The sequence below is a fragment of the Scyliorhinus torazame genome, chromosome 2 (assembly GCF_047496885.1).
Source record: "Scyliorhinus torazame isolate Kashiwa2021f chromosome 2, sScyTor2.1, whole genome shotgun sequence".
In the NCBI taxonomy this organism is placed as follows: domain Eukaryota; kingdom Metazoa; phylum Chordata; class Chondrichthyes; order Carcharhiniformes; family Scyliorhinidae; genus Scyliorhinus; species Scyliorhinus torazame.
Genome location: NC_092708.1, coordinates 64,959,912 through 64,987,713, shown reverse-complemented (window position 1 = coordinate 64,987,713; position 27,802 = coordinate 64,959,912). Strand labels below are relative to the sequence as shown.

General features: G+C 43.2%; 1 protein-coding gene across 9 annotated transcripts in view; it reads left to right on the top strand.

Annotated features, from left to right (window-relative positions):
* Positions 1–27,802, top strand: part of LOC140388150 (speckle-type POZ protein-like A) — a 392,296-nt gene that overhangs the window by 40,936 nt on the left and 323,558 nt on the right. For 8 of the 9 annotated variants that reach the window (XM_072471935.1, XM_072471910.1, XM_072471950.1 and 5 more), the window contains exon 2: positions 24,217–24,315. The exons of the other annotated variant lie outside the window; for it this stretch is intronic. The gene's annotated coding sequence lies outside the window, so the exon portion shown is untranslated. The remainder of the gene's footprint in view (positions 1–24,216; positions 24,316–27,802) is intronic. 9 annotated transcript variants of the gene reach the window in all.

Sequence of the window (27,802 nt, the reverse complement as noted above, 5' to 3'; positions counted from 1 at the left end):
GTTGTAACAATATTACATCGTATTTACAGCAGAGATGTTATTCAGCATTGCACGCTCTAGACAAATTTCAGTTCCACGTCTCTATAATCATGAAGTCCGTTTAATCCTATATTGCTCATCCATTGTCCTGTGGATTCTCTGCTTCCTTGAGCAATGAACGAGATATCAACTCCTTGAATGAGAACGATAGATCAGATAGAATCTTTAGGAAAGTCAGAGGAATTTTAAACAAGCTGGTTCTAAAACTGGTTCCAAAAGGGATCATTTTACTGATAGTCGATAACCAGTCCACATCAACAACCACCCTCCTCTGCCTTGTTGAACTTGTTCCCACTCTTTAACTCTGCTCACTGCCTGCAGATTAAAAAGTGTTGTTATGAAAACCTGCATGGATCTTGGCAATGCCTATATTTTTGTGTCATATGTTGAACATTGGTCCAAGCTTTAGTCTGGTCTCTCCACTGGCGTCTTTTACTCTCATATTAATGCTTGTTGGCTGCTTCATGGCATTATTCTGCAGAAAACCTAAACTAAGCTTTACATTTTCCCTTCCCTTTACATGCCATATCTCTGTCTCGAATGCACGATTTAATGGCTACGCTGCACCCAAAGTAGCTCGCTGTGGAGCAGCGTGGCCAAGCTGGGAGACCCTTCTCCCGGGATCTAACCGGCTCTCAATGCCTCGCGGGAAGACTTTGTGATGTGAATCCAGCCAATTGTGGGCAGGGTCACTTTTTAAACGAATCTGCATATTGAAGCAAGCACAGCTAGTCGCACTTTTAATGTGCAGATTCCTGAGTTATCCGAGGTGTGGGATCAATCTCCCTTGCCTCGGAGACCTTGGGCAAATGCCGTTCAGTACTGGTCTCCACAAATGGGGACCAAACGGAACAACACTCATGGGGGTCTCCCAGGGGATCAGAGGATCCAAGGTTCAAAAGCTCATAAGATATAGGAGCAGAATTAGGCCATTCGGCCCATCGAGTTTGCTCCGCCATTCTAATAAATAATCTTCCATGGCTGATACGTTTCTCATCTGTTACCTCCAAAGCTACAGTCCAAGAGTTGGATTGCAAAATCAGCCAGAATATCTCCTCCCTAGAACACATGATCTCGGAGCAGCGGTAGGCAACTTGCCCCCCGAGCCTAAACACCTTCAATGTGATCATGGCTGATTGATCATGGTCTCAACTCCACTATCCTGCCCATCTCCGTAACCCTCCAATCCATTACATGTTAAAAATCTGTCTAATTCCTCCTTAAATTATTCGCTGTCCCTGCACCCACCGCACACTGGGATAGCGAACTCCACAGATTCACAAACCTTTGAAAGAAGTAGTTTCTCCTTAAAACTGTTTTAAATTTGCTACCTTTTATTCTAAGATAATGATCTCTCATTTTAGAATGCCCCACAAGAGGAAGCATCTGCTCCACGTCTACTTTATCCATACTTTTTGCATCTTGTATACCTCGATTTGATCTCCCCTCGTTCTTGAGAGTATAGGCCTAAACTGTTCAATCTCTCCTCATACAACAAACCCCTCATCCCTGGAATAAATCTTGTGAACCTCCTCTGAATTGCCTCCAATGCCACTATACCTTTCCTCAAATAAGAGCAGCAAATCTGTGCACAATACTCCAGTTGTGGTCTTACCAATGCCCTTATAGTTGCGACAAAACTTCTTATCTTTGCACTCAATTCCTTTTGCTATAAATGCCAACATTCCGTTTGCTTTCCTCATTAACTGCTGCACCTGCATGCTCGTTTTCTGTCACTCATACATGAGGACATCCAGATCCCTCTGCATTCCGGAGCACCCCAAAGTCTCTCTCCATTTAGACATGTTGCCTTTCCATTATTTTGACCAAAATGCACAACCTCACACTTATCCACGTTAAATGCCATTTGCCACATTTTGCCCCACTCTCCTAACCTATCTATATCCATTTGTTTTTTAAAATAAATTTAGAGTACCTCATTCATTTTGTCCAATTAAGGGGCAATTTAGCGTGGCCAATCCACCTACTCTGCACATCTTTGGGTTGTGGGGGCGAAACCCATGCAAACACGGGGAGAATGTGCAAACTCCACACGGACAGTGACCCAGAGCCAAGATCGAACCTGGGACCTCGGCGCCATGAGGCAGCAGGGCTAACCCACTGTGCCACCGTGCTGCCCCTATATCCATTTGTAAGGTTCTCATTTCCTCATTGCAACTTACTGTTCCACCTATGTTTGTGTCATCTGCAAATTTGGCTATAGAACCTTCTATCCCTGTATCCAAGACGTTAATATAGGTTGTAAATAGCTGGGGCCCAAGGACCAAATCCTGTGGCATCCCACTAGTTACATCTTGCCATCCAGAAAAACATCCATTTATCCCGACTCTCTGTCTATCCCGTACCAGCCTCCCCGAACAGGCGCCGGAATGTGGCGACTAGGGGCTTTTCACAATAACTTCATTGAAGCCTACTCGTGACAATAAAGCGATTTTCATTTACATTTTCTATGTCGGTCAGCCAGTCTTACCAAGCTAATATGTTACCCCAAATCCCACATGATCTCACCTTGTGAATCAGCATTCTGTGCGGCACCTTCTCAAACGCCTTCCGGAAGTCCAGATATGCTACATCTTCAGGATACCCGTTATCTACTTTGCTTGTTACATCTTTGAAGAACTGAAGCAAATTAGTCAAACGTGATTTGCCCTTCATAAAACCATGCTGACTCTGATGGATAGCACTTTGGCTTTTCAAATGTCCTGATATTGCGTCCTTGATAATTGATTCTAACAATTTTCCAACAACCGATGTTAAACTAACTGGTCTGTAATTTTCCACATTCTGCCTCCCTGCCTTTTTGAATAAGGGTATTAAGTTAGCATTTTTCCAATCCACTGGAACCATTCCCATGTCCGTGGAATTTTGGAATATTATAACCAATGGATCAACTATTTCTGCTGCCACTTTCTTTAACTAGGATGTAGGTCATCAGGCCCTGGGGACCTGTCTGCCCTCAATCCCAAGAGTCCCATGGGCAGCATGGTAGCACAGTGGTCAGCACTGTTGCTTCACAGCTCCAGGATCCCAGGTTCGATTTCTGGCTTGGGTCACTGTCTGTGCGGAGTCTGCACGTTCTCCCCGTGTCTGCGTGGGTTTCCTCCAGGTGCTCCAGTCTCCTCCCATAGTCCAAAGATGAGCAGGTTAGGTGGATTGGTCATGCTAAATTGCCCTTAGTGTCCAAAAAGGTCAGGTGGGGTTACTGGGTTATGGGGATAGGGTAGAGGCGTGGGCTTAAGTGGGGTGCTTTTTCCAAGGGCCAGTGTAGACTCGATGGGCCAAATGGCCTCCTTCTGCACTGTAAATTCTATGATTCCAGCTTTGTTGAGTACCGTTTCCTTATTGATGCTGATTGCTCCAAGTTCCACCCTTTCTATTACCGCTGAATAATGGTACTATTGTCCTCCACCGTGAAAACTGAGGCAAAGTATTAATTTAACATCTCTGCCATTTCTGTGTTCCCCACTGTTAACTCACCAGTTTCATCTGCCAAGGGCCAACATTCACCTTAGCTACTCGCTTCTCTTTTATATACCTGTAGAAGCTTTTGCTGTCCATTTTGATATTCTGTGCTAGTTTTTTTTCCGTAATTTACCTTAGCTCTTTTTATTACTTTTTTAGCATCCCTTTGTTTAGGTTTGAAAGTTCCCCAGTCTTCCAGCCTTTTGCAGTCTGATATAACTTAGTTTTGTCTTTGTAATTTCCATGACCTCCTTGTTTAGCCATGGATGTTTTTTTTCCATCTTTCTTCCTCACTGGGATGTATTTTAGTTGTGAGGAATTGAATATCTCCTTAAATAACTGCTCATCAGCTGACCTACCTTTTTAGCCTTCCTGCCCAGTCTATACGGGTCAAATCTGTCCTCCAGCCTGTGCAATTTCCTTTGTTTAATTCCAGAGCACTTGTGAGACTCCACTTTCTCGCCTTCAAACTGAATCTTGAATTCTACCATACTATGGTCACTACACCCTAGTGGACCCTTAACTATGAGGTCATTAATTAATCCCTCCTCATTACAGAATACTAAATTGAGAGTAGCCTCCTCCTTCATTGGATCCGGAACATACTGTTCCAGGAAACAATCTCTAATGCATTCAATGAACTCTGTCTCCAAGCTACCCTTCAGTTTGTTTCCTTCAGTTTTTGCGCATATTAAAATCACCCATTATTACTGCCGTACCTTTCTTGCAAGCCCCCAGTATTTCCTGGTTTATACTGTGCCTCACTGTAGAACTATTGTTTGGGGACCGATAGATTACTCATACCAAGGAACTTTGTTATTCCCTTTGTTATTTCTTATTTCTACCCAGACTGATTATACATCTTGATCTCCAGTGCTTATGTAATTTGTAATTTCTCATTACAACACTGATCCCTTTCCTCACCAGCAGGGCTACACCACCACCTTTCCTTTCACCCTATCTTTCCAAAATATGGCATACCCTTGAATATTCAATTCCCAGACCTGGTCTTCCTGTAACCACATTTCAGTAATCCCCACTAAGTCATAACCTTTTGTTTCTATTTGCACCATTAGCTCATTACGTTTGTTATGAATGCTTGCATTTAGATACAAAGCTTTGAAATTTGTTTTAATGTTAGATTTCCCTACTCTTCTATAATTCATAGAATCATGGAATTTACAGTGCAGAAGGAGGTCATTCGGCCCATCGAGCCTGCACCGGCCCTTGGAAAGAGCCCAATGCCTCCATCCTATCCCCGTAACCCCATAACCCAGTAACCCCACCCATTCTTTGATGCATAAAGACATTCACCTGTTCTGTCCTTCACTTTTGTTGTCTGGTAACCATCCACCACATTGTTAACCTGCACTCTTATCTCCTTCTTTAAATTAGGTTTTCTAGTTTCCCCGCTATTTCATTTAAAGCCCTATCTACAGCCCTAGTTACGCATTTGGATTTCATTTGTTTATTGTCAGGTGTAGCGAGGTACAGTGAAAAGTACTTTTCTGCATGCAGCTCAATCAAATCATTTAGTACATTAAAAGAAAATATGTAATAGGACAACATAAGGTACACAATGTAAATACATAGACACAGGCATCGGGTGAAGCATACAGGAGTGTAGTTTTAATCAGCTAAGTCCATAAGAGGGTCGTTTAGGAGTCTGGTAACAGCAGGGAAGAAGCTGTTTTTGAATCTGTTTGTGCGTGTTCTCAGACTTTTGTATCTCCTTTTGATGGGAGAAGTTGGAAGAGTGAATAAGCCGGGTGGGAGGGGTCTTTGATTATGCTGTCCGCTTTCCCCAGGCAGCGGAAGGTGTAGATAGAGTCAATGGATGGGAGGCGGGTTTGTGTGATAGACTGGGCAGTTTTCATGAGTCTCTGAAGTTTCTTGCGGTCTCGGGCCGAGTTATTGCCATACCAGGCCCTGATGCAGCCAGATAGGATGGTGCACCTGCAAAAGTTGGCAAGAGTCAATATGGACATCCAAATTTCCTTAGTTTCCTGAGGAAGTATAGGCACTGTTGTGTTTTCTTAGTCGTAGCATCGACGTGGGTGGACCAGGACAGATTTTGGTGATGTGCACACCTAGGAATTTGAAGCTGTCAGCCATCTCCACCTCGGCCCCGTTGATGCAGACAGAGGTGTGTACAATACTTTGCTTCCTGAAGTCAATGGCCAGCTCTTTAGTTTTGCTGGCATTGAGGGAGAGACTGTTGTCGTTACACCACTCCACTAGGTTCTCTATCTTCCCCCCCCTGCATTCTGACTCGTTTGAAATCTGACCCACTGCGGTCATGTCGTCAGCAAACTTGTAGATGGAGTTGGAGACAAATTTTGCCATGCAGTCGTGTGTGTATAGGGAGTACAGTAGGGGGCTTAGTACACAGCCTTGTGGGGCCCCGGTATTGAGGACTATCATGGAGGGGGTGTTGTTGTTTATTCTTACTGATTGTGGTCCATGGGTCAGAAAATCGAGGATCCAGTTGCAGAGTGAGGAGCCAAGTGCTAGGTTTTGGAGCTTTGATATGAGCTTGGCTGGGATTTATGATTTTGACAGCGGAGCTGTAGTCAATAAATAGGAGTCTGATGTAGGGGTCTTTGTTCTCAAGATGTACCAAGAATGAGTATAGTGCTAGGGAGATGGCAACTGCTGTGGACCGGTTGAGGTGGTATGCGAATTGCAGTGGATCACGGCATTCTGGGAGGATGGAGTTGATGTGCATGACCAACCTCTCAAAGCACTTCATTACGATCGATGTCAGGGCCACTGGACGGTAGACATTGAATCATGTTGCCTGGTTCTTCTTTGGTGATGGTGGTCTTCTTGAAGCAGGTGGGGATCTCGGAACAGAGTAGGGAGAGGTTGAAGATGTCCGTGAACACATCTGTCAGCTGGTCCATGCAGGATCTGAGTGCATGACCAGGGACACCGTCCGGACCCGTTGCCTTCCAAGGGTTCACTTTCAGGAAGGTCGATCTGACTTAGGAAGCTGTGACGTGGGTATGGGTGTGCCCATGGCTTAATCGGGAGATTGATTCCCTCCTGAGGGCCAGGTCTGAGGCTCTCAGTCAGGCGACCCTGACCTATGCAAGAAATCCAGATATGACCTCTGCAAAGTCATCCAGGATGCCGAGAGCAGTTGACAGCGGTTTGCTGGTTTCCTGATCGAACGGAGCATAGAATGCGTTGAGTTCATTGGGGAAGGGTGCGCTGCTGCCGGAGATTCTGCTCTGCTTCACTTTGTAGCCTGTTATGGTGTTTAGGCCTTGCCACAACCGACGAGAGTCTGTAACGCTCGTCTGTGACTCTATCTTGGTCTGATATTGTCTCGGCATCCTGGATGACTTTGCGGAGGTCATACCTGGATTTCTTGTATCGGTCAGGTCGCCTGACTTGAGCGCCTCAGACCTGGCCCTCAGGAGGGAGTCAATCTCCCGATTAAGCCATGGTTCGGTTGGGGAACGTGCGTACCAGTTTCTTTGGCACGCATTTGTCCACACATTTGCTGATGAAGTCTGTGACGGTTGTGGCATACTTGGTTAGGTTGGTTGCTGAGTTCTTAAATATGGACCAGTCGCCTGACTCCAAGCAGTCACATAGGAGCTCTCTGTTTCCTCGGACCAGTACTGCATGTCTCCTTAACCGGATTCTCCCGCTTAAGTTTCTATTTGTATGCTGGGAGAAGGAGCACCGTCTTATGGTCTGATTTTCCAAAGTGCGGTCGGGATGGAACGGTAGACGCCCTTAATTTGTGTGTGGCAGTGGTCGAGAGTGTTGGGGCCTCTGGTGCGACAGGAGATGTGTTGGTGGAATTTTGGCAGTACACTCTTGAGGTTATAGTTCAGGATGCCATTTAAGGGCTGTTTAGCACAGGGTTAAATCGCTGGCTTTGAAAGCAGACCAAGGCAGGCCAGCAGCACGGTTCAATTCCCGTACCAGCCTCCCCGAACAGGCTGCTTCATATCAGAACTTCTGAAGTATCCTTTAAGGATTCCCTTATGCTGCGACAGACCATTATCTATTTCCAGCACATAAACACAAAATGCTGGCCAATCACAGCAGGTCTTTTGAGTCATCCAGAGTTAGTTCCCTTCTCTCTCTCCACAGACGCTGTCAGAACTGCTGTGATTGTCTGGCATTTTCTGTTTTTGTTTCAGATTCCAGCATCCACAGTAATTTGCTTTTATCATTATCTATTTTGCTTTTATCATTATCTATTTCCCTTGCTTCAGAGCAGTATTGTGATGCCAGAAGTGCAATATTTCAGGTGAGGTATTGAATCAAAGTACTATTTGTCCTCTCGACTGAACGTTAAAGATTTCTGGTACTATTCAAAGAAGGGCAGGGAAGTTCTCCCTTGGCCTTGGCCAACATTTATATTTGAAACAATACCTTTATTAAAAATAGATTATTTAGACCTTTATCTCATTGCTATTTGTCGGGCTAAAGCAGACATTATGTTTCTCTACAATACCTATAGAGAGCTGTAACTTTTAAAAAGGGATTTGAACTTCCGTTTGATAGGTGAAAGAATGACACAACAAGATTTCATGTTTTCAAACTTTACTGTTACAAATGGCAAAAAATATTAGTGACGAAACAGAATCCTCTTTTAATAGGCAGGTTTTACTTTAAACTGCAGAGAGGAGGATTCCCCCTTTTATACTCCTCACACTCTCCACAGAATGATAGTCTAAATAGCAAACAGTCCAGATTTACTCCCATATCCCCACTTCATTGAGTAGTAACTTCAAGTGACCGCCTCCAGATGCTTTGTTCAGATTTCGGAGAGTTTCTTAAACCCACAAACAGAGTAAAACCTGTTCCAATGATTCTTCTTTCCCCTGGCTATGCCTGAACAAATCTTCCAAATCCATTGAACGCTGCAGGCTGTGTTTTTTTGACTGGAGATGGATTCCTGCATCCGGCTGCCGTAGCTTGTAAAGTCAGCAGCCTTTCTCACTACTGATCAAAAAACCTATGGTGTTTTACTGCGATATTTACTGATTTATGGGGAAGCCTGTATACTGATCTTGAAAATGGTTGCCTCTGCCTTCTTTCCCCATGGCAATATAAAAACATATTAGTTTTCAATTCAGGAGAAATTCTAACTGGCTACCCTATATGCACACACTCTTTCATGTTAGGAGTAAACGGACAGTTTACAGTGTGACTGTTTATACCCTGATATCTTCAACACCTTTTAGTTTAGACGGGCAGCATGGTATGCGCAGGCTTGGAGGGCCGAAGGGCCCGTTCCTGTGCTATACTTTTCTTTGTTCTTTGAAATAAGAGCGCCTGGAGGAATCCCACGCAGACATGGGGAGAACGTGCAGAATCCGCACAGACAGTGCCCCAAGTTGGTATTCGAACCAGGGTCCCTGGCGCTGTGAAGCAACAGCGTATGTTACACTTTCCTCACAGTAAAATAATCTAAGTCTCCCTTTTATCTCTAACAATTAAGCCATGCAGGCTTAATGTGAGGTAGACTTGAGAATGAGTCACATGACCTCCAGCATTTACCCGAAGCGTCTTTAAACCTCGCGATTCTAACAACAACAGCACTTCAAAAGTAATTTGGAATATCCCAAGGATATGAAGGGTGTTTTATAAATCCAAGTTTGTTTTGCTTTTTGACACCCTTTTGGCCCTTACTCTTGCAACTCTGATGGAGTACACCTTATCTTCCCCTCCCACCCAGTCTGTTTTCCCACATTATCATGACTTCTAACATGATCCTCCCACAAACGTATTCCCCTGTCTGTTTCTATTTTCCAGTGGGACCATTCCCTCTTCTACTTAATTTGCTGTTCCATCATCCCTATCACCTTGTGTCCTTCTCTTGTAAAATTTGTATTTACCGAGAAGTATTGCAACTCCTGTCAATTCACCTCCTCCCACTATTTATTATTATTTGGGATTCAAACATTAGTGAGACAGTGATTCATTTATATTTCCTTCAACCTCAAATGCTGCATCTCATCTTATCTTGATAGTACTGAACCCCTCCGTTCTGCCATTAGCTATGATCCTGAACTCCATGTCGCCTGCCTCTTCAATTCTTTGTCCACTGTGACCACTTTATCCTTAACCACTGTTCCACAGACACAGTCTTGAGGAACAGCAGCTTATTTTTGTTTTGGCACTTAGCAACATTCTGCCCACAATATTGAATTGTAACGCTGACATGGACTAGTTGGGCTGAGAGCTATGTTTCTATGGCATATATTCTATTTAATAACTTTAGACCTTAACTTTAGCTTCCACTTTTGTTTGTATGAGATATTCACAGTGTGTGACATGTCACATGAGGGAGATATTACAAAATTGGGTCCAGGCACGTAGCAGGCAATTTAAGGGTTAAATCGACTGAGGTGAAATTCAAGGGATTCACCCACACATTGTGCCATTCAGACTTAAAACCCGTTAGTGGGAATACACAGGATGGCCCGGTTCAGCAAATGTGAGTCACTCGTGATCCATTGTCCTTTGGGACATTCCTATCTGACCTTCTATTAGCCCATTCAGAATCTGATGGCCTCTTTGTCTGTCAATGGGAGGTTAGTTGCATATCAATAGCATGGCTCTCTTTTGTATGAGGGGCTGGGCGGAGCTTGGAGAGAGAGAGAGAGAGAGAGAGAAATTCCTGTTTTCAATAGGTATAGGGAAAAGGCTTTGGAAATTGACCAAGAAGTTTGTGAAAGTTTCCACCACTGCAGGCTTTGGAAAAGGGTTCAGAACGAATGTCCCTACCAGAAGAAAAAATGCTTTATAAATGCAAGTATTGCCTTTGTCTGTCTATAGACGTGGCAAGAGAGCTGCATGTTCTGTTACTGTGTTGTTTAATGGGAACTCGAGTGTTAAAGTTAAGACACTGCATGTAATCTGTTATTATTGTTAGGGTTGAAGGTTAAATATTGTTTTCTTTTCTTTTAGTGAAGTTTGTTTGTAAAATAACTAAGCCCTTTTGTTCACTCCTGGAATAAATCGATCTTTCCGCACTATCCTAAAACTTAAACTTATGGCCCTGGTTTAGTCTCTGAGCTACTGTTGAAAGCTGACGTGGCTTTCGTAACAGACCTGTATGTTGGTGTTTTCCGGGTGTGGGGGGCGAGGGTGGAGTGGTGGTACTTGAGGTTATGTATGGGTCCTCAAATGCACTGCTGATGGATCCGTCTGTTCTTTTGCAAACCTCTGAGAAGGAACTGAAGATTTTCTAGTATTTTCTATTTCAACTTCTGCTTGCCTTTATTCCCTCACTGCCTTATCTATTCACAAGTTTTCTGTGTCTCATATATGTCTTTAATACCTTTCATTGTGATCAACTTCTGATCGTATTCATTTTATTTTGTAAATTTAAGAGTACCCAATTAGTTTTTTCCAATTAAGGATCAATTTAGCGTGGCCATTCCACCTACCCTGGACATCTTTGGGTTGTGGGGGTAAAACCCACGCAAGCCTGGGGAGAATGTGCAAACTCCACTCGGACAGTGACCCAGAACAGGGATCAAACCTGGGACCTCAGCGCCATAAGGCAGCAGTGCTAACCACTGCACCACTGTGCCGCCCCGACATATTGATATTTAACAAACACGCCTTTTCCATTTACGTTCTTCACAGGCCATTCAGTTTCTTTTTAATGTTATATGTCATACATGTTTCCCTCTTCCATCCATTTTATATGTTATTTAAAAATCTGCAATTACTTCCAGCTGTAAAGGACCTACACTACATTGGAAACCTTGACTCATCTGTTCTCACCACAGATGTGAATGACCTGCTAAGTCTTTCCAATTTTTTTCATTTTTTTGTTTTTGTATCTTTGTATGGTGCTGTGTAATATGGTGAGAGAATTGTTTTTTTAATAAGGTAGTTTGTTTTGAAATATTATGTTTGAAATCCTGTGAGGTTCCCCTATTCATGGCTTCGGTCATGAGAGTTTCCTATTTGTGTTTTGTGGGCCAACTAATATTTTTATTCCTGCTTTCTCACTTTACATGACTAAAAATTACTTTTGCTGTTAGAGTTATGGCAGTCCAACACAAATTATTTCTCAATTGTTTGGCTCTCCAATTCTTAACCACCAGAATGGTGAGGAAGAGAGCTCTAAAATTGTATATGCTTAATTTGAAGCCAGTGTAAGTCGGTGACCACAGAGGTAATGGGTGAATGGGACTTGATATTAGGTTACAGGTAGCAGAGTTTTTCGAATGAGCACAAATTTAGAAAAGGTGAGAGATGTGAGATTCACCAGATGTGCATGAGAATAGTCCGATCTAGAGGCATGTTTGAAGGTTTCATTAGCAGGTGAGTTGAGGCGGTGCAAAATAGAGTGGGTTCCAGAGGTGGAGATAGGCAATAATAGAATCCAGACATGTTTAGAAGTGCATCTTGGGGTCAGGCATGACACCAAGGTTGTGAACAGTTTGGTTCAGTGTCAGACAGTTACCAGGGAGAGGTTTGGTGTTGGCAGGGTGGTTTGGAAATGGAGTTTGTAGTGTGTTACAGATCACTCAGGCAATCCGAGCTGCTGCATGGCAGCATGCATTTTTACACGCATGTATTCATCTGGAGCTATGGATAATGATGGTAGAGATTCGAGTGTTCTTTCCATCAAATGGATGATCAAGAATTTTGCTTGCTCTTGCTGTCTGCCATTGGAGTGTGTTGGAAGGGTTTGCAGGGTGATACTTAACATGTTATGAATGCACCCATCTGAGCCATCGATTCTAAGGACTGTGCTACAAGACCTCCACTCTCAATATAGTATGTGTCAGAGACCAAATCCAATTCTCAATATTTAGTTCGAGGACATTTTTGCTCATTTTGTATTAGATATCAGATGAGCAATTTGGAGACAATGGAGGAATCAGGAGGTGGTGGTTAGGTATGCTGGATGTCGTCAGTGTACACTTGGAACCTGGCATCTTTTTGGACAGATCAACAAGTAGCAGCATGTAAATGAGAAATAGGAGGGTGCGAATGATTCACTGAATGATTGACAAGGTGTCCTTGTTTTCAAAACCTTCCATGGCTTTTCCCTTCCCTTTCTCTGTAGCTTTCGCCAACTCTTGATATTTGCGATCCTCCAATTATAACTTTCTGCACAAGCTCAACTTTCTGCACCATTGGTGGCTTGTGCCATCAGTTGCTGAGGCTATATATGTTGGAATTCCCTCAGTCAACTCCTCAACTTGTCTCCTCGCTTCACCTTTTAAGACACTCCTTAAAATGTAAGAAGCTTGTATATCTCCTTGTGAGTACCTTGGCTAAGAAAACATTTGCACCTGTGGAATTCCAGCTGAAACATATTCTAACATACATAAGCATACATAATGAATGCTTACCCAATACCAGTTTGTTAGAATTTGATGACTCATATATTTAATAGTTTCTGCACTGAATTGTGCAGTGGCCATGTGCTCTTCATACCAAGCTGCCATTGTGTTGTAAAGCAAACACTTTGTTTCTTGGACAATGTAAACGTCGCCACAAACCTAGAAGACCATAGGCTGCTCTCTCCTTTGAAAGCTGACTGCTGGTGATTTAACCTGAGGGTCACCACTCCTCGGGTGAGGGGCAGGTTAAGAAGGTGGGACCTTCATGAATATCCACAGCCGGTACATGAATTTAACCCACGCTGTTGACGTTGCTGTACATAATGAACCAGCCGTCCAGCCAACTGAGCTAACCGACTCCAAAATAATTCAGTATGAGCTGATATTTCTGCTAGGGTGTTTAGGGCATAAAATTGGTGAAAAGTAAATTCTAACAAAAGCTCTTGTAGCGGTTTGTCGAGTAACATTACGTTTTCCCCTCCTTGAAGCCAATGTGGTGCTGCTTGGTTGGAACTGTACGTTTGTTTGTTTTAAGATTTATACTTTTATTTTCTAAATTTAGTGTACCCAATTAATTTTTTCCAATTAAGGGGCAATTTAGTGTGGCCAATCCAGGTAGCCTGCACATCTTTAGGTTGTGGGGGCGAAACCCACGCAAACACGGGGAGAATGTGCAAACGCCACACGGACAGTGACCCAGAGCCGGGATCGAACCTGGGACCTCGGCACCGTGAGGCTGCAGGGCTAACCCAATGCGCTAAGATTTATACTTTAAGATAACTTTAACATTCATCGCCCTCCTCCCATCTCTTAATATCAGCAAGATTTCTCTTGAAAGGGTATTTTTCTAAATAACTTGTAGCTTGGATTCTCTGGCTATTTGGGCGAGGGCAGGAGATGAAATACTCAAGGATTTTATTCATTCTAAATGCCACAAATACGTTGTCATTTCTCATGAACTAGTTTTTACCTGTTAAGCTTTTCTACATGTTAATTTTACAGGTTCTGTGCTTTTAAAATTAAGTTCTGTAAATTAAATTACATGGGGTAATTGCTGTAACTAGTGACATGTAAATTTGCAGTATATCTTTTGCCATTTCTGAATGTTGGCCCTGTTACATATTTTCCTGCTAAACTGTCATTGCTAACTCTCAGTACTGTCACTACCACTCCTTTCTGCAGTCTTAGCCCTTGGCTCCCAATTTGTGCCTGGTTTAGTTTGGTTTTAGAAAATTCAGACTTTGCCGATTTGAATGAATTTTTTTTTGTCAGAGATCCAAATGCTTGAGTAACTATAGACTTTTTATATCTTTATTTCACAGCATAAACACATTGAGTGATACTGTGGACCATAAACGTTTATTTTTGTGATTGTAAGCATGTTGTGAGATTTGCTCTGCAGGAAATCCTCTGCATTTTATTAATTAGTTTCACAATGGTAGTGGGGCATTTGAAGCCTGGGGGTTTTGTTTTTAACTCTAGCGGTATTATGCAAAGTAGAAGAAAAAGCAAGGGATCAGACATGGGAGCAGAGAGAATAAACGTTTCATGCTCCAGGCTATTGTATAATTGCTTATTGAGACGTTCATCTTCTTGATACTAGAATTTTGTTGAATTTTGGGAAGGGAAGAACTTGTATTTATATATCAGGGTAGCATAGTGGTTAGCACAATTGCTTCACAGCTCCAGGGTCCCAGGTTCGATTCCCGGCTTGGGTAGGGTGCTCTTTCCAAGAGCCGGTGCAGACTCGATGGGCCGAATGGCTTCCTTCTGCACTGTAAATTCTATGATTCTATGATCATCTTTTCCAAATTCAGGATGTCTCAAAACATTGTACAACCAATCAAGTATTCTGAGGCGCAGTCACAGTTGTAATGTAGGAACTATGTAGCCAATTTTAACACAAGGTTCCAATAATAGACCAGCACATTTGCAAGGCACTTTTATTCAAGAACAGGAACGTTGCTCGTTAAAATAGTCAACAATTTAAAAGTAAAATTGAAGTTGCAATAATTGTTTGATAATATAATGTAAAAGGTATTGATGAGGAATGGGAAAACCTTTAAATTAACATTAAAAAATACTGGAAATGCAATTTAGATAAGTAAGTAGATGTTTTAGGCAGGATTCTTTAAACTTTAAAAAATTGATATACACATCTACTTCCCATATGTTGTTCAGCATAGTGTACCGTTGGCTTTGTGATATTATTCCTATCACAAATTGTCAACTTTGCAGTTGGCAGTAAAACTGTCATCATATGTGCATTGTAACCTGAATTTAGCATTACCTATTTACTTGTGAAATTTTTGGTAAACAGACTTTTGTAAATAGTTAATGATCAGTAACTGCTTTTCCCCATACCAAATAATCATAGGATCTTGAAGCACTTATGGAGGTCATTCAGCCGAGAGTACCTGCATGCTTCTTTGAAAGCTATCCCACTCTTTCCCAGTAGCCTTGAAGATTTTCCCCTTCAGGTATATACTTAATTCCTTATTGAAAATTACAATTAAATCAGATCCTGCCACCCTTTCATTCAATGGATTTTAGATTCTTGGCATTTATCTTAAATCTCATGTCCTACTTTCCAGTGGGGAAAGCTTTTATTTATCATATCAAAACTGCTTATGATTTTGAGCACCTCTGTTAAATCTTCTATTAATTTTCTTTAATTGAAAGAGAACAATCTCACTTTCTGTCGTCTCTTCACGTTACTAAAAGTCCCCATCCCTGGTATCATTTTGGTAAATCTTCATATACATCCTTTCTGAAATGTGTGGCCAGAATTGGATATAATTCTTTAATCTAGTCCTAAGGCAGGGTTTGGGCTAGCATAAATGTCCATTGCTTTGGATTCTATTAATTATAAATCCAAGAATCTCACATGTTTCTGCAGTGAATCTACATGGCATATTTACCAAACTTGTAAAGCTGCAGTACCAAAATGAAAATTCTTGATCACTTATCTATAAAATAGATCCCCAAGCCTAGTTAATTCTTTCTCTTTAACTTTTTGTTAGATTGCAAATAAGCTGTCATTGACAATTCTGAATAACTACTTTTGTGTGTTTTAGCCTGCTGTACAATTGGATCGTCTTGTGATAAATTGAAGTGGCATGCTAACTTCACATGAATTCTTTGCATGTGAAATTTGTTTAACCACTCTCTGTCATTGCCCCCCTGATTGAGATGGGTTAAACCGATATGGATAAGAAATTAAAGCAAGGATTTTTGGCACCTTAGTGTATGTATTGACTGAAACATCAGAAAAGTCTGTAAGTTAACATTGAGTGCAGATATTTATTACAGGTCAGGTGCAGGTTTTGTTAATGCAGTAAGTTTAAAATTTGCTGTTCTGTTGGTAGGGCTAGTTTTGTAGAAATCTCATGATTCAAGGCTTTTACCCGAGTTATTCCACTACAAGGAGAAATAGTGGAATGAGATTCATTTTTGGCAGCATTTGTGCCTCTGGTAGCTGTTCCGAATGATATTCTGCATCTATGTGCCAATACCTGCACTCTACATTCCGTCTACTCCAGATTGCTGCTTGTTTCCCAATTCTGCTGCTCTACCTTCAAAAACTAATCTTGCATTATGCCCCTGTGCTCTCGGACTTTCTGTCAGAACCACTGATTATTTCTCTTGTAGAAAAAACATCCATTCAACCATTTCCTGCTGCCCACTCTCTTCCCCCTCACCCACTCACCAATTTCCTTATTGTCTTGCAAGGGGATCAGGGGTTATAGGGAAAAGGAAAATATCAGCCATGATTGAATGGCGGGGCAGACTTGATGGGCCGAATCGCCTAATTCTGCTCCTATGTCTTATGCTCTTATGTCCAAATGTTGGTCTTTCAAAGCTCCATTGATTAACACCTTGGAATAGATTGTCCTCTCAATCAAGGACACAACTTGGGGATAAAATCAAAAGGAAAAGGGATAAAATGGAAGAAATAAGTACAATTCTTTTCACCTGTCTACTACCTAGGTATTTTAACTGTGTAAGTGAAAAAGCGTTTCTCTTCCCAATGCAATAGCAGACATAACATCTCTTGGTGTTAATCAAAAGGTTGTTGTCTGGAGAGTTCTACAAATAAAGCAACAATGCAGAAATATTGTTACTCAGAAACTATGCAAGAATGAAAATGTATTTAAGCCAGTGCCGTGGCAAGTGGCCTGGTCCATTCTGTTCCCTTGTGTGGTGTATTGGCATAATACAAGGATAGCCTGGGTATAGACAAGAAAGTTAACTTCATTGTAAGGTTTGCTGCGAAAGAAGATTATTGATATAATAAGCATTTTATATTGGCCATTCCTGGGAATACTTCCCCCATTCATGATGGAAAGAGTAAATATTTTTGAGAAAATAATTAAAATGTAAAATAGAATAGCAAGAGAGCACTCTGGTGAATAGCCTGTTACATTTTCTATACTCTTGTCATCAGATGCCATGTATTGTAAGATCATGGGTGGGATTCTCCATCCCGCTGCACCAGATGTCTGGTGTGTCGTGCCCCCAGGATTCTCCGTCTCGCCAGCTGGCCAATGGGATTTCCCATTGTGGGCCGCCCCACGCCCTCGGGAAATCCCCGACAGCGGAGAATCCAGCCCCATGACTTTATATACTTTGCTCCAAAACTATGACACACAAGCACCGATGGGAAAGCTTATCTGCCCCATTATAACTTATTCTGACCCTGCCACTATCACAACATATTAAAAAAATGTTTTTATTCAAAATGTTTCAATTTTTACAAACCACTACAAAAGAAAATATAATGCAAAGAGAACAAAACAATATGCTAACAAAAACAACTTAACCTTCTAACAAATTAACAATTTAACAAACAAAACAAAACACGGTGGGGCATTTGCCCCTTACAAATAAAATTAAATCAACACCCCCACCCCCCTCTGCTGCTGACCTCCATCTAACGTTCCACGAGAAAGTCAAGGAACGGTTGCCACCGCCTGGAGAACCCCTGCAAGGACCCTTGCAAGGCAAACTACATCTTCTCCAACCTGAGAAACCCTGCCATGCCACTGACCCAAGCCTCTACGCTTGGGGGCTTCACATCCCTCCACATTAACAAGAGCCTTCTCCAGGCTACCAAGGAGGCAAAGGCTAGAACTCCGGCCTCTTTCGACTCCTGCACTCCAGGGATCACCCGATACCCCAAATATTGCTATTTCCAGCTCGGTTTTACCCACGTGTCCAAGACCTTGGACATAGCCTTTTCAAAGCCTTTCCAAAATTCCGTAAGTGCCGGGCATGTCCAAAACGTATGGGCATGGTTCGCTGGGCTCCCTGAACATCTCACATATCCAAAGAACTTACTCATTCTCGCCCCTGCCATATGCGCCTGGTGCACCACTTTAAACTGAATCAGGCTCAGCCTGGCGCAAGATGAGGAAGAATTGACCCTGCCCAGGGCGTCAGCCCACAGGCCCTCATCCAGCTCCTCACCCAGCTCCTTCTCCCACTTGCCCTTCAGCTCTTCCACTGAGGACTCCTCCGCCTCCTGCAGCTCCTGGTATATGTCCGATACTTTGCCATCCCCGACCCACACGCCCGAGACCTCCCTGTCCTATATCCTCCGACAGGTAGCAGCGGGAATTTCCCCCCCTGCTTTTTCACAAATGCCCGAACCTGCATGTACCTAAAAGTGTTCCCCGGGGGCAACCCGGGCAGCACGGTAGCACAAGTGATTAGCACTGTGGCTTCACAGCGCCAGGGTCCCAGGTTCGATTCCCCGCTGGGTCACTGTCTGTGCGGAGTTTGCACGTTCTCCCCGTGTCCGCGTGGGTTTCCTCCGGGTGCTCCGGTTTCCTCCCACAGTCCAAAGACGTGCAGGTTAGGTGGATTGGCCATGCTAAATTACCCGTAGTGTCCATAAGGGTTGGGAGGGGTTATTGGGTTGCGGGGATAAGGTGGAAGTGAGGGATTAATGTGGGTCGGTGCAGACTCGATGGGCCGAATGGCCTCCTTCTGCACTGTATGTTCTATGTAATCTATGTAAAACCCAAACTTCTCCTCTAGCGCCCTCAGACTGGCAAAAGTCCCATCGATAAACAAGTCCCCCACCCTTTTGATTCCCGCCGTAACCCTTAGTAACCCGCCGTCTATCCTACCTGGAACGAACCTGTGGTTATTCCTTATCGGGGTCCAGACTGAGGCCCCTACCTCTCCTCCCCCCCCCCCCCCCCCCCCCCCCCCATATGCCATCTCCACTGCCCCCAAATTCTCAGTGTCGCCGCCACTACCGGGCTCGTGGTATACCGTTTCGGCGGAAGCGGCAACGGTGCTGTCACCAGTGCCCCAGGCTAGTATCTGTACAGGATGCTGCTTCCAACCGTTTCCACGCCGACCCCTCTCCCTCCATTACCCATTTCCGAATCATAGACACATTCGCTGCCCAGTAATAGCTGCACAAATTCGGCAGCGCCAACCCCCCCCCCCCCCCCCCCCCCCGACTGCGCTCCAAAAACAGTCTCTTAACCCGCGAGGTCTTATTTGCCCCCACAAATCCTGTAATACTCCTATCTACCTGCTTGAAAAAGGATTTAGGATGAGAATGGGCAGGCACTGGAGGACGAACAAGAACCTAGGGAGGACTGTCATCTTTACGGACTGCACCCTGCCCGCCAGGGAGAGTGGCAGCATGTATAACTATTAAAATTATTGGAGAATTTGTACGTACATTTATACATTCAGGGTAGCCCGGTGGTGCAGTGGCTAGCACTGCTACCTGACAGCGCTAGGGACCCAGCCTCAGGGGACTGTGTGGAGTTTTCACGTCTCCCCATGTCTGCATAGGTTTCCTCCTGGTGCTCTGGTTTCCTCTGTTGACTTCTATCTTCATTAATAATAACCACAATATGCGAGTGCGTTCCGTGTATTGGACAATGACCACACAAACCAGTATTTTAGTACAATCACAGTTTATTATCAATCATAGGATTAGTTCTATACTTGGTAAATTACACGTTCCTACATATTAGACTATATCTAGCAGTTTAAACGACCTTTACTTAACTCCCAAGTGACCGGCTCTGTGCAGGTTAGATAAGGGGTGGGATTCTCCTGCAATTGGTGGGATGGCCCGACGCTGGCGCCAAGAACGGCGTAAACCACTCCGGCATCTGGCCAGCCGGAAGTTGCGGAATCCTCCGCACTTCCGAGGGCTAGGCCGGCGGCGGAGGGGTTGGCGCTGTGCCAACCGGCGGAGGCGGGCCGGCGCGAGTTGGCACAAGCGCAGAACCGCCTGTATGGTTCCGCGCATGCGCAGACCGGCTGGCGTGTTCCTGCGCATACGCGGGGGGGGTTCTTCTCCTCTAGCAGGTGCAAGTTTCTGCATAAGTCTGAGTTTGTTGTTTGCAATCCACACAGGCTGTGTCCTGTCTGTGCCCTAACCTGACCACAATTCCCATCATTCTTTTGCGGGTGGCCTTTTTAGATTGCCGTACCTCCCACAGTCCAAAGATTCCAGGTTGGTGAATTAGTCCTGCTAAATTGTTCCTTAGTGTCCAAAGATATGCAGGTTAGAAGGGGTTATGGGAATAGGGCGGGGGAATGGGCCTAGGTAGAGTACTCTCTTTAACGCTTGGTGCAGACTTGATAGGTCGAATGACCTTCTGCACTGTAGGGTTTCTGTGCCCTATCTTCTATTACCCAGACACAGCCAAGGCCTGGAATTTCAGTGTGCAAAACGTTGTTTATGCAAATCTTTAACCTACTTTAAAGTCAAGATGGGTGAAGGGAGGATCACAAGCATGTCAATTGGAAGAATGGGTGCATGCCTCCATAATGGGCTGCCAAGGTTGTAGAGGGAGGGCCATGGAGGGATTTATAGGCGAGGAATTTGGTATGTTGAGGGGAGAAGTAATTGATGGATGATGTAAATGATATGGTAATAGCGTGAGAGCTTTAGTATGAATTAGGAAAGAGCCGAGTTTTGAGTGAGGTGGAACTTGAGAGGCTTCGGAATAAATACGTCCCGTGAAAAAATATGGATAAGGATGAGACCAAAATAAATTGTTTTTTTCTATAGTACATCATATTGTTGGCTTCTTTTGTTTCAGCATGATGCATACAGGATTTAAAAACTGCATTAACAAACAGAAAATAGCATAACTTTTTCTTTTGACATAATAGGGTAATAAACTATTTTCAACAGGTATCCGTGGGAGGGCCCACGTCATTTAATTCTAATATAAGAATCCTGTGGGTTTAGTTTAAATATGCTCGTCAAGTTCTATTGGATTGATTTTGAAATTTTGTTTGTCAGATTTTGATAATATGTCACCTCGTGTAGTCTTCGTAGAAATATAAATAAGATGGTAAGACTCTGTGGAGGCCATCAATGCACTAGTGGTTAAGTCCTGTACCTTACAGCAAGCTCAATTCACAAAGTGAGTTTGGTGCAGCAGACAACTTAATTATTTTTTTAAGAAGTGATTGATTGCTGATTGCTACATTTCACTTGCAGATGTACAAATTTGTTTGGCAGTTTATTTTTAAATCCAGATTAGTAGAATGTTCATTCTGCCACCTTCTGAAGTTGAGGTCGATCATAGGATCTATAGAATTCCTACAATGTAGGAGGAGATCATTTGGCTCATCGGGTCTGCATCACCCTCTGAAAGAGCACTACCTAAACCCCCTCCCCCCATCTCTCCCTGTAATCCTGTGCATTGATCATAGCCAATCCACCAAACCTATACATCTTTGGATTGTTGCAGGAAACCGGAGCACCCGGAGGAACCCACCCAGACACAAGGAAAACACGTGAACTCCACAAAAAGGAGTCACCCAAGGCTGCAATCAAAGCCAGGTCCCTGGTGCTGTGAGGCAGTGGAGTTAACCAAGAAGGCCATATAATATAACTGTGAAAGGAGTTTTCTGTTTGATGCATAGATTCACTGTTAATGAGGTAAAATTGGACTGGTGAAAGGAGCATTCTGATTATTAGAGAGCTCACTTGGTAAAGTAATTTAACATACTAAATCTGAAAAAACTAGCTGGAATAAGACTAAAAAAGAGGCTGCGATCCTGATAGTGCTATTTTTCTTTAAGAACAGTCACTGCCTTTAGATGTTAGGACAGATTTACAGGGCTTATCCCCGACGGAAACGTTTGAAAGCCATTGCAGTCATGAAAGATTTGCTTTTATGTAGTACAAACCAACCTCTGCCCCAAAATGTCTAAAAATGACCACTGCACCATTCCCAGAATGTGCACAGATGGCCTTCCAGCTGCTACATTAGTTTGTGTGCATTTTTTAATGCTGCGGCTAATTGCGTAACATCGATGAGTGCAGCTTTCTTACTGACCAATAAAAAACAGACTTGAGTTTTTGCTTGATTTTGGCATTAGCTTGGGGTTATTAAATGAACGATGTTAAATGAAGTGCGGTATTTCGGGAAACGGGGTACGATCGAAAAATTGAGAGGGTTCGGGTTTGGTGAACAGTAGCTATTTTATATGAATAAATTATGCAGATATAAGTTTGGATGTGATTCAAAGTTGACATTGCATTCATGGATCTCAAGTCACTGATCATCTTTGGACAGCGGTTGATAGTTGTAAGCAATCAGTAGTGTTCAAAATGTAATCCTTTCTGTTAGCATTTTCTTGCTTAAATTTAAATATAGTTTGTTCGGTCCATTTCACAAGGCCAAGAGTTAAAGAAATATCTTCTCTGACATGGTTGTTCAAACCACAACATTAATCTAGAATTCAAGCTGGATCAGTGAGATCTCCTTTTATAGGTTCGGAATTTTTCATCTACTGTACGTGTCAAAACCATTAAGTACAGAAGCAAATGGGATTTAAAATAATGGGGTGGCTGAGGGAAATCCTTTGTTTATGTATTGAAAACTTCAGATTTCGAGATCGGGATGTTTAAACCATTCCGAGGCACATGATGCACTGTTGTCACTGCTTTCTGATCTTCATAAGCTGTAGAGAAATCAATATTGAATTTGGGACTACATAAATACAGCACCAATTAGAAGTAAAAGCTAGAAATTTGGACTATGGACAGAAAATGCTGGCAATGCACCTGAAGAGATTGATGATGATGTTTTGGTTGTGTGATCTTTATCAGAATGAAAACCAACCTTGTACACACCTGTTTCTACATATCACATTTGCACAAAAAACTGCCATCCAAGAAAAGGGGGAGAAAAGGAGAGATTCAACTGTTCTTTGGTGTGCATGTTAACTGGCAGAGAGCACAGTTGTATTCAGGCATGCACATTATTTTTTCCTCTTGATGATGAAGACCCATAATATAAGCAGGCTTGTTTCACTAATACATTTCCATATGCCCTATGTGACTCTTCAGTATAAACAGGTACTAGATGTATTGTATCAGAATCCAGTTGCAAATTGTATAGCATGATTTCTGGCACTTTTTCTGAAGGGCCTCATTGTATTTTATTGTAGCTATTGTGGTTTGGCCTGAGGTATTGATGATATCAATGAATTTGCATGTCCTTGAACATGTATAAGGCAATCGAACAACTTGACTTGAGGAATGTGTTTTTTAATAATAATCTTTATTATCACAAGTAGGCTTCCATTAACACTGTAATGAAGTTACTGTGAAAAGCCCCTAGTCGGTTTGGAGGGTGTTAGCTATGCGGAGAGGCTGAATAGACTCTCGGACTGTTTTCGTTGGAATGACAGAGGTTGAGGGGCGACCTGATAGAGGTCTACTACATTATGAGAGGCATGGATAGCCTGCATGGGCAGACACTCTTTCCCAGGGTGGAGGGGTCAGTCACTAGGGGGCATAGGTTTAAGGTCCGTGGGGCAAAGGTTAAAGGAGGCAGGTTTTTTACACAGACGGTCGTGAGTGCCTGGAACGCGCTGCCAGGGGAGGTTGTGGAAGCAGCTACATTAACGGCGTTCAAAAAGCATCTTGACAAATACATGGAGAGAATGGGTATAGAGGATACGGCACTAGGAAGTGCTGAGGATTTTGGCCAAGGTTGCTTTCATGAGCATACTGGCTTGGAGGGCCGAAGGGCTTGTTCCTGTACTGTTTTGTTCTTTGATCTTTGTAACAAACGAGTCCTCAATATTCTGACCTGCATTTGTCCCTGAACCAACACCACTTAAAAACAATCAGTAATATAAGGGATCTTGTTGTATCCATAAAAGTTGGATTTGCTGACATGACAATCACACTCTTTAATGGACCTGAAATGCTTTCAAAAGTTTGAGATGTTAAGATGCTATATATCTGTAAATCTAACCAAAGACTGAAACCAAAATGCACTAACAATGTATTTTTTTCCATATGAATGTACATTGAAAGCAACATTTTATGTATTTTTAGAATCTGGAATTTCTATGCAATCTACTGATGGTCTTGAAGTGAATGGAGAATATTTTTGATTTAACGCCATATGTAATTGAAAGTCGCAGCATAAAATCAGTGAGTAAAACAGTGCATATTCACCCTGGGTATATTTTTCTTCTGCCCTTGCCCATAGGAATACACAGTTGCAATGCTAATGCAGTTTATTGCAATTTATTTATAGAGTTTCTGTGGATATTGTATGAAGCTGTCATGCTAGATGAATATTAACTGCTGCAGTTTTAGCCCACGTATAGCCTTGATCATGTAGTCTGCAAAAACAAACCACTTTTGAATGTACCCTGTTGCAATTTGATGAGCCGTCAATTTGATGCCCTGTTCTCGCGCTCTCACTCTTCTCTTCTTCTCTCTCTCTCTCTCTCTCCTCTCTCTTTCTCCCCCCCCCCCCCCCCCAAAAAAAAACCAAAGACAAAGCACTCACGGTGGAGATATAAATTGCTGGGAGCATAGATGCTTGCTGAAGAGGTAGGAAGACCTGAAAACTGAGCCTACCCTCGTGGCTGGTAATGGGAGTTTCACACTGCTGGTCTTTGCAGACTATGTGCTGAATTATGTAACCAGAAATGTTAAGTCAATAAAGCATACCATGAACATCTGTGCTATTCCCGTGTTAACTCTGAAATCTAAATATGCTCTATGGTATAAGGGGGATACGTTTGGAACATTTTGCAGTGCATCAAAGTGTGGAATCGGTCATCACTGTGAGATTTTTGTGTTTAACAGTTTCAGGTTTCCAAAACTGTAGTAATGTAACATTATGTACCTTGGGCTACTGGTTAGAGCTGCTTATTCCTTGGTGGAGGTACTAAGTCGATTCTGAAATAATAACATCTACAAATATGGTTCAGTGTGTATGCCTTTAAGTATTAGCCAGTTACAAGGAAATAATTGCCCAAACTACCAATCACCTTGAATATACCCGTGGTACTGTAATAAACTGAAGAAAGCTTATTCACATAAATTATTATATAATCAAAGTACTTGAGGATTTTTATACAGTCTCAGCAGATTTCTTGAATATTCTTTTTTCCTACTTTTTGCCTGCACCTCAACAAGGAATAAGCAGCTCAAGTAAGAGGTAGTAAGCAATAGATTCTTGACAAATATTTTTTGTTATTAACCAATTTGTTCATGACTTGTGGAGAGTAACAAAGGATAGTGGGTTCTGTTTGTAAGCTATTACTGGGGATATGGGATTGTTGGATCTTAAGTGCTCCTCAAGGCCATCAGGTTCCTGTCTTTTTCCACACTTGTTGACTTACTGGAAAGTCTTTGTTGCTGTTTACTCATACATTTTCTCTTATGTAGCTGATGTTTTCATAAATTAGATGGGGGTGGATTTCATAAATTAAATGGGGGTGGGTGTCTCAGGAATGCATCAATAATGTTGAGACTCTGGTATATGCAGGTTTGGGCGTTTGTGAGAAAGCAGGTAGGGGAGTTCCCGCTGCTGCCTGCCCGGAGGATACAGGACAGGGTGGTTTTGGGCATGTGGGGCGGGGAGGGTAAGATAACGGAGATATACCAGGAGCTGCAGGAGGCGGAGGAAGCCTTGGTGGAGGAGCTGGATGAGGGCCTGTGGGCTGACGCCCTGGGCTGGGTCAATTCCTCCTCATCTTGCACCAGGCTCAGTCTGATCCAGTTTAAAGTGGTGCACAGGGCGCATATGACAGGGGCGAGGATGAGTAATTTTTTTTGGGTAGAGGACAGGTGTGTGAGGTGTTCGGGGAGCCCAGCAATCTACGCCCGTATGTTTTGGACATGCTCGGCGCTTACGGAATTTTGGAAGGGCTTCGCAAAGGCTATGTCCAAGGTCTTGGACTCGGGTAAAACCAAGCTGGGGGATAGCGATATTTGGGGTATCGAATGATCCGGGATTGCAGGAGTTGAAAGAGGCCAGAGTTCTGGCCTTTGCCTCCTTGGTAGCCCGAGTAGAGGCTTGGGTCAACGACATGGCAGGGTTTCTTAGGTTGGAGAAGATAAAGTTTGCCTTGCGAGGGTCCTTGCAGGGGTTCTCCAGGCAGTGGCAACCGTTCCTTGACTTTCTCGCGGAACGTTAGGTGGAGGTCAGCAGCAGCAGCAACCCGGTGGGGGGTGGGGGGGGGGGGGGCTGATTTATTTTTGTTTTTGTAAGGGGCGCATGCCCCATTTTGCTTTGAGATGGGTGTTAAATTGTTAATCGTTTAGAGGGTTAAGTTTTGTTTTGTTGGCATATTGCCCTGTTTTCTTTGTATTATTTTCCTTTTTGGAGTGTTTTGTAAAAATTATTGAAAAACCTTGAGTAAAAACATTTATTTAAAAAAAAAATAATAATGTTGAGACTCTTCCCCACACATAATGCTTAAAATCATGTAATTTGCTGTCTTTATTTACTCTCTATCCATCAGGGCAAAAGAGGTTAATGTACAGCCGAAATGTAAACTTTGTCCTCCAAGATGCACCACTGTTTTAACCTCGGGTCTGACTTCATCATGTGGTGACCAACAGTGTTGTCCTCTTTTTAGTTAACGCACTGATGACTTGTGTCTAAAAATGAGGGAGGCCATTTTTGGTGCAGTTGGTCCTTCCATTTTATATTTCGGATTGCATTTTCTAACAGCAACAAGATTGTTATTTTATAATTGGTGTGGACAGTGCTTTTGGTAAACTTCTGTTCCAGAGAAATTAATTGGATAGTAGGGTCCTTTTACATCCCTTGTTGGCATTGATTTTTGTCCTGAATTTGCTAAGAATGCCAATAACTGCAGCGCTGTCCAGTTTAGCTGTGTTGCCTATAACAAGACCTGTCCCATTAAGCATCCCTCCCCCTACCGGTTGGTTCGGCCTTGGCTGGCCCCCATTTTAACCTGGGGGCCTTCGTCGCTGCTGCAGGTCCCTGTCTTTGTGGCCTTGTTCTTGGCCATTCGTTATTTATTCCGGTTGTTTCCATTCTCCCCCACCTCCTCTCGCCTTACCCTCTCCTTCTCCCACCTTTCCTCTCTCTTCCTGTTGTTTGGTGTCTTGGTGGCCCCTATGCGCACCACACCCCCTTGCCCTATTGGCTGTAGGCTTTAAACAAGTCTTGGAACAAGTTGGTGAATGACTTCCATGTCTTGTGGAATCTCTTTCCCCACCCTCGGTTGGTGAATTTGATTTTCTCCATGTGGATAAATTCCGATAGGTTTGCCAGCCAGTCTGCAGCTTTGGGTGGTGCTGCTGATCGCCAGCTGCTGGTGTGTGATTAGGGAAACAAAGGCAAGTGAGTCTGCCCCTTCCCTACAAATAGTTCTGGCTGGTCTGATACCCCAAAGACTGTCATTTTCAGGCTTGGCTCCACCCTCACCCCCACAACCTTGAACCTTGCTTCAAAGAAGGCTGTTCAGAACCCGACCAGTCTGGGGCTTGCCCTGAACATGTGGGTGTGGTTGGCCGGGCCTCAGCACTGTTCACATTTGACCTCCACCTCCGGGAAGAACTGGCTCATTGGTGTTCTGGTTATGTGTGCTCTGTGCACCACTTTCAACTGCATGAAGCTTAGCCTTGTACAAGTGGAGGTGGAGTTGGT